We start from the raw sequence: 8,055 nt of genomic DNA on the forward strand, positions 1-8,055 counted from the left end.
GATCAAACAGAGCTAAGTCTATGTTTGTAGAGACTCAGGTTGCCGAAGTTGCACGTACCTCTCAGATCTCTTCTGTGACCAGGGGACGGATGTGGATATGCTGCTTGTTCCCAGCGATAGTGACCTGGACTGTGTAAGGGATCCTGCAGTTCAAAAACAAAGCAAATACTTTTAGTAGCATGATTTCAGCAGCTGAACATGAGAACACAAGAATAATACTACTTTTTCAGTTTAAAAAAAAAAAATAGCTGTGCCTTCTTGTGCAGACCTTACTGCATCAATGTTGTGGGTGGTTACAGGGTGTTGCTATGCAGTTGCTAGGGTTTTCTGAATGGTTACTTATTAGCACACGTCAAAAGAGCATGTCAATGTGAGTCTATGGCAGGGGTATCCAATCCTGCTCCCAGAGGGCCATTGTCCTACAGAATTTAGCTCTAACCCCAACACCTGAACCAGCTGATCAAGGTCTTACTAGGCATAAACTTCCAGGCAGGTTTGTTGAGGTAAGTTGGGGCTAAACTATGGGACAGAGGCCCTCCTGGAGCAGGTTTGGATGCCCCTGGTCTATGGTAATTTTTCACCCACCGGGTGAAAACCGCAAGCCAGATCACTAAAAAAGTACAAGCTGCGTGATTTGAGGCATCATTCATCTCTGTAACACAGTGCAGAATGTGTATTTAAATAGTTATGGTACAAGGGTTTGTAAGTGTAACAATAAGGCATGATGAAATTTATTTTCCAATTTTACTTTTACTATGGAATTTTCCATTGAAAAAACACCACATTTTCATTCCAATGTCTCTATTTTGACCCTTGAAGATTCCTCTTCCGTAGTCACGCCTAATGGAAACTTCCATTGACAGCATAACTCAAAAGTAACTTGAGATATTCCATCATTTCAATCATGAAGATGCTGACAAACATAAGCCTGTTTCACATCAAGGCCAGCCAAATGTAGACTCAAGCGGAGGACGATCAATCTGAGCACAGTTCTGATGTTTAATTCTGAATGTGTCGCAGGGGCTTTATCGTAGGATTAGTTGTTTGGGTGGCGGCAGCCACTGACATTTGAGGAGCATTCCAGTCATACAATATCCCGTGTGCTCAGCCACTGCCCCCTGCTGCAATAAGCACTGACACAGTCAGTCAGTAACATTAACTGAAAAAGAAATGTTAGGCGACATCAAACACTGAAGCTGAAATGCCAAATATTTAGAACCAAATGGTCAAATTCTTTAATAAATAAATCAATAAAAACACATTGTGGTTGGCAGAACTGTACCATAAAAACACAGTGGTGATGTTACAAATATTAAAGAATGGCATTTTGGTGACTATATACAGTATTTTAGCATTAAATTATAGAATGTTATCTAACATAATATACAAACCACTTGAGCTTAAAATCAGTAAGTTACTGTAATAACAAACACAAACATTATTGGAACAATGCAATAAACTAACTAAATAACATAAAATGCACATAAAACACTCGCATGTATAGACAATAGGGGTGTGACGAGATCTCGTGTCACGAGATTTCTCGTCGAGGCGAAAAGTAGTCTCGTGATGTTGCCATGACAGAGTGTTAGGATGATTAGGAAAGAATATGCCACCGCTACGTTTACATTACGCCTCCACTGTCCTTTTGCTTTGTGTTTAAATAAAAAACATTTAATTCAGTTGTATAACGGTCGCCGCCGCTCCATATTTAAAGAGTTACGCACGATCGCTGAAAGTGAAAGTAAACGCGTGCGCGCTCCTTGATTAACGCAAATATCTCTCAATATGAAAGCTATTTTAGGCTGGGCAGTGTAGCTGTAACCATCTCTTAGCTCTGTATCAAAGAAAAAGTTGGTCTTATTTGCACTTTGAATATTGAGAGAGTGTGATTATGGTTTCAACTTGTAAAGTGTTACCATAAAAATGAATAACAGTTTTCTCTTAATCTTATTAAGCACAAACAATAAGGTTTCATTTGTTAACATTAGTTAATGCACTGTGAACTGTCATCAACTAACAATGAATGACTATTTTTATTAACTAACATACCGGTAAACAAAGATTAATAAATACTGTAGCAAATATATTGCTCCTTGTTAGTTGATGTTGGTTAATGTGTTAATGTTAATAAATGAGACCTTATTGTAAAGTGTTACCATTTTTATTTATACTGTTTTTATTTCTATGATCAGTTTGTGGAAAGGAGTTCAGTTAGGAGGTCAAAGGTTGTAGAAGCTCATTAATCATGTACAGTAATGTCTGAAGAGATTGAAATCATACAGAAGAGAAGTCAGTCAGTTAAGTTAGTGGCAAAACCTTTTACAGTGCTTGAGTATTGTTGTCTTTTACTGCATATGATAATTCATACTCAGAAAGTAGAACTGAATGACATTCATTATAAGATGATTAGTTAAAACATTTCAAATACACCTGCAGAATATTTTTTCTAGTCATGTATTTCGCCATTGAGGATTTCGTAAAAATAGTGTGTAAAAATCTTGTCTCGTCTCGTGAACTCAATCTCGAGTCTCGTCTCGTCTCGTGAGATACCCGTCTCGTCACACCCCTAATAGACAATTTATAAAAGGAAATCTTTTTAAATAAAACCCAAACAAATGTGATGTTTCATGCAGGGAAATTAAAACACAATAATTTTTTTCACATTAATTCTAACACAACATTTTAACACTATTTTACCATTCGCTTAAATTATATATAACAGATTATATATACAACATTTTACAGCAAAATGACAGGTATTGTTTTTTACAGTATAACAGCATAAGATAAGTAGTTAACAGGTTTTTACTGTAGCATTTTTGCTTTCTTTTTCTGTAAAAATTACATGCATTTTTTACAGTGTGATAAGAAACCAGTACTAGCAGTAATGGTTTACATCCACATGCAACTACAGGAGCACTATGGTGTGTGTGTGTGTGTGTGTGTGTGTGTGTGTGTGTGTGTGTGTGTGTGTGTGTGTGTGTGTGTGTGTGTGTGTGTGTGTGTGTATATGTTGGTTTATGTGGGTGAAATAACGAGGTTGTGATTTCCTCTGACTGGCTGACTGAATTCATTACACATCACAGAGACCTAGAGTGTGTTACCAGCATAACAGCCAATTTACTCATAAAACTTTCATGTACATGTAATCTAAATTTATAATTCATGGTGTGCTTGATTTTTGATTTGACAGAACTAATTAATTAGTCTGATCATCTTTTTTTAATTTTTGATATTTCGAAAATATGAGTACGGCCAGAATGTGAAAAAGTTTGAAAACATAAAAATACCCATGAGACTTTAATATTCCTGACATTTAGCTGGCTTAAAGTAATTTTTGCCACTGGCTTTTGATGAAAGAAGAAAGTATAATGACTAATAAAATCTGAACTTTTCACAACAAAGCTGCAAGCTAATCCAAATATATACAACTGCCATGTCAATGTCCCATCAGTGGTGCTGCTAACTACTTAAAGCAGGGTTATAGTTAGTATCTTGAACATTGGTATAGTCACAAGACAAAGCATATGACCTTAACAATATAAAATACATTTCTAGAAGTTGAGAAATAATTAATAGCAATAGAAGACCACCTTCTGACAAGTGTGAACACACACAAATGTGAAGCTTCTGAATAAATCACTAATCAGTAAATTGTTAAAAATTGGTACTGCTGATTTTCTCCCTGGATTATATATATATATATAGGTTTTAATTTAAATTGAAGGCATGAACTCATTATATTAAAGCCTCATATATCGTGCTGGCGCTGCTTTCTGTTATTTGAATTCAGTAGCTGTAAGTAGTCAACTTGAGTTGGCTGTCCTTGAGGTAGGCAACTAATGCTCTAGATAAGCTAACGGCAGTACAAATGGAGAAAGACCATAATGGACCAACCAAAACAACAAAAATCACCCCCAAAAAAACTACAGTCACATCTCTGCCTTAAAGGAATATTCTGTTATTTACAACTTAATGACAAAGACATTAACTTGTGCATAACCCGGAATATTCCTTTAATGCCATGACAACATACATATAATAGAGTCCTTTAAATACTTTTATAAACAAAAATAGAAATGCATCAACAGGAAGGCATGAGCAATACAAAGCATTACTGTAGAAAAGAGTGAACAAATGGCTTAAAGTGCTTCACTGTGTTTGGAAGGTCAAACCGTATGCTTTTTTAAAAAAAAAAAAGAAAAAACCTGGATTCATGCAATAATGGACCTCCAAATAAAGTCTTGAGGCAGCTGAAGTGGCAGCGAGGGCAGAAATATGACTTATATCTTCAACCTTTTTTGTTCTCCATCACATATCACATTTTTACAAGTGTTCAGTTATGCTCCTTAAGTTAGGCTGAACATGACAAACAAACATACCTTAGTTCTGAATATATACATATTTTTATTTTAGTTCAGGGACATTGCATTTCAAACCAAGTCGTTGCACATCACAAATCTTTATTAATTACATCTTCTACAGATCAAACTGTTGCACTTCTAATTAGATGCAATTAAAAAGCTACAGCTGACTTGCAAGAATCTTGTAAGATAAAACAAGGTAAAACAAGGTGGCCCATCTAGACTACATTTTTGGGATTATATAATATGTTTCCAGTCTGTTGTGCACTGCTGCACATGCCTATGATGCCCCAAAATGCTGCCTAAGTAGACAGCTCACTACGTTTTGAGACACAGCCAGAAATCCACAGAAGCAATTTCACAACATGCTTGAAGAGTCATTCCACAAATAGGGTGTCTTTGGTGTCCCTACTGCTAATATGTGTAAACAATGTCTTTGACAATGACACCACCTTTTAATATGTGTTATTACAGTATATGCATTTTCCTAACACATCAACAAAATCCAGACCAGTTCGTTTTCCCATATTCTTTTATAGGCTATATAAATGTAATACAGAATATCTGTAGAAATATCAGCATAAAAACGTAAAATATGTCACTTTTATAAAAGCATTCAGTAATTAAAGTTTATACCAGCATACATGAACAACTTAAAAAAACATTCTTTGTCTGACAAATCTTGGGAAAAGACATTTACTTTTATCAGCTTTTTTTAAAACGGAAAAAGCACACATATCGTGGAATGCCCCTGTTAAATAGACCTCAATAAACTAAATCAAGTCAACGCATGTCCACATTTGCGGCACAATAACATGGATAACTGCTGTAGAATAGCAGCTGTAGGGTGTTATTCAACAGTCCAGACGTGTTTAAATGTTCACAGAGATCTGCAGTGGAGGAGTCGCGCGCTGCATTGACACGCGCTCCAAGACACACTGACATCACATCAGTCCACACAGAAAAAATATATCATTTTGATCAATTAAAAAAAAAAAAAAAAAAAATATTGCTCCACAAATTTGAAACATAACTGTTCTCTCAAAACTGAGAAAATAAAAAAATAAGAAAAATGTTCTCATTGAAGTAATTCGTCAGGAACAGCATGTAAACGTCCAACTGATAAATACAAAGAACGAAAGAAAAAAAATATTCAAAAGCAAAACAAAATCGTGTCCAGCACTTGCTCCTCTACAGGATATTGTACAAAATAAAGAAACGAATACACTCAAGAGTTGACTAATGTTAACCAAAGTTAACCAAAACCTGACGTTCCCCCTCTCCAAGAAGGTAAAACGTTAAAAACCGGCTGTCAGTTGAATTCAGAAGAAGAACAAAATTCACGCACTTCTCAAAACAAAAGAGGATGTAGAAAAGAGGTAAAGATGAAGAAAAGGGAAAATGAAAAGAAAGTACTCACCGGTGAAAATGTCAGAGAGTAAAAATGTTGAAAGAGCAACAAGAGCTAGTGAGTGAGGAGGAGCTGTCAGCGGCGCAGTGACTGGGGGAAGCAGCGGTTCAACAGTATAAACAGCGCTGGTGTGGAGCAAACCATTGCGACTGCGCAGGGGGAGACACATCATGTAGCCTGTCTACTTAAAGGTGCACTGAGTAATTTTCTAATTAAACTCAGTCATTTGCTAATTAAAAAGTTGTACACGTAAGTAATGAACAGTATTTTGATAAATAGCATTAAAATTATATTTACTCACATGAGATGAAGAGTCCAGTCACAGCCTTCTAGAAAAAAAAACAAACTGTTTTTTATTGCAACGTGAAATTATACACAACCTTTTTGGTGACAGGCATAAAATAGTACAAATATAAGACAGACAGTTCAAAAGGTTCAACTACGGAAGAGGATTAGGGCCAAGCAATAATAAAAAAATAAAACCATCTCGAGATTAAAGTTGTTAAATTTTGAGAAAAAACTCGTTAAATTTCGAGAAAAAAGTCGAAATAAAATGTTGAAAATAAACTCATTAAATGAAGAGAAAAAAATCGTTAAATTTCGAGAAAAAAGTCGAGATAAAATGTTGAGAATAAAGTCGTTAAATTACGAGAAAAAAGTCGTTAAATTATGAGAACAAATTTGTTTAATTATGAGAAAAAAAGTTGTTAAATTTCGAGAAAAAAGTCGAGATAAAATGTTGAGAATAAACTCGTTAAATTACGAGAAAAAACTCATTAAATTGAGAAAAAAGTCGAGATAAATTAAATTTATTGACTTTTTTTATCTCGACTTTTTTCCTCATAATTTAACAAATTTGTTCTCGTAATTTAACGACATTTTTCTCGTAATTTAAATGACTTTATTCTCAACATTTTATCTCGAAATTTAACAACATTTTTCTCGTAATTTAATGAGTTTATTCTCAACATTTTATTTTGCCTTTTTCTCGAAATTTAACGAGTTTTTTCTCGAAATTTAACAACTTTAATCTCGAGATGGTTTTCATTTTTTATTATTGCTTGGCCCTAATCCTCTTCCGTATTCCACAGCCTTTTGATAGGCCTATATTTGAAAAAGGGTCTTATGTATATTTTTTCTGATGGTTGTTGGATCTGGGTAAGAAGAATGTAATATATAGTTTTACACTACTTGTAGCTGTTTTATTCTACATGTTGACATCACATGACTAGCTGTCAGTTGAAAGTTATTTATATAGTGCTTCTATCCAGTGCTCAAACCCTACAAACATATTACATTTATTACATTACATTCATTTGCGCCTCAGTTCAGCACCATGATGTGTAGCCTACATGTTGTGCAGTGGTTGGCCATAAAACCCAAGTATAATTTTAATTTATGGTTCAGAACCATCGTAAAAAATCATTGTGACAACCTTCAGACAATAATGTCAACCATTTCAGAATGTTGTCACAACATTCTGTGTTTGCTGGGTTTTTATAAATACTACACTGCCCTCCAAAAGTTTGGAAACACCCCTGGCAAAGTGTGGTTTTGGACGATATCAGCATAAATCCTTATCATTTTTTGGTGCAAATACATTAAAGTATCTTGACATTATCATTGAAGACCAGCAATCATAATTTTCATTTTGATTACATTATAATGTCAATATATACATGTCAACGTCAGACATGCCCCTTTGCCAGCTGTGATGCCTGGTTACTGGTTTAAACCTGGCCCAGGTTTGTAAAAGATTTTGGGGTCAGCACACCTTAATAGATTCAACAATTCATTGCCAATTAAGTTTAGAATACAATGAACCAATCAGAACCCAGTTTAGGTCAGATAGCTGCTAATGGTGGATATTTTGACGAATCGAAAATGTAAGTTTTTTCTATGTATAAACTGTTTATGTAATAAAATATGTTTTCGTAATTTGTGTTGTCCCTTATCAGTGCAAAATTATCACAAATTAAAAAGGATTCATGTCAATATTGTCCAAAACCCCACTTTTCTAGGGCGTTTCCAAACTTTTGGAGGGCAGTGTATGTGAAATAACCATAACTATGTTTTAGAATAACATACTGTACACAGTATGCAATTTCTTTTCTGCAGAAATAGTAGTATGTCATCATTTTTTCCTATGTATTTTTATATTGTTTTTTTTTTATTTATGTGTAAAATAAAGCCTGTGGTAAACACAACTTGACTATACTTGAACGTTTTGTTCTACAACATAAATTACACACCCATAGCAAAAACTCAATTCTGTTT

General features: G+C 34.6%; 1 protein-coding gene across 2 annotated transcripts in view; it reads right to left on the bottom strand.

The window, feature by feature from the left end:
* raly (RALY heterogeneous nuclear ribonucleoprotein) overlaps nt 1-5,927 on the bottom strand; it is a 94,972-nt gene extending 89,045 nt beyond the window's left edge. For both annotated transcript variants that reach the window (XM_048199045.1, XM_048199044.1), the window contains exons 1-2: nt 5,788-5,927; nt 59-143 (exon numbers count right to left, since the gene is read on the bottom strand). The gene's annotated coding sequence lies outside the window, so the exon portion shown is untranslated. The remainder of the gene's footprint in view (nt 1-58; nt 144-5,787) is intronic.
* Between the last annotated feature and the right edge of the window lie 2,128 nt (nt 5,928-8,055).

The sequence above is a fragment of the Megalobrama amblycephala genome, linkage group LG8, assembly GCF_018812025.1.
Source record: "Megalobrama amblycephala isolate DHTTF-2021 linkage group LG8, ASM1881202v1, whole genome shotgun sequence".
Classification (NCBI taxonomy): domain Eukaryota; kingdom Metazoa; phylum Chordata; class Actinopteri; order Cypriniformes; family Xenocyprididae; genus Megalobrama; species Megalobrama amblycephala.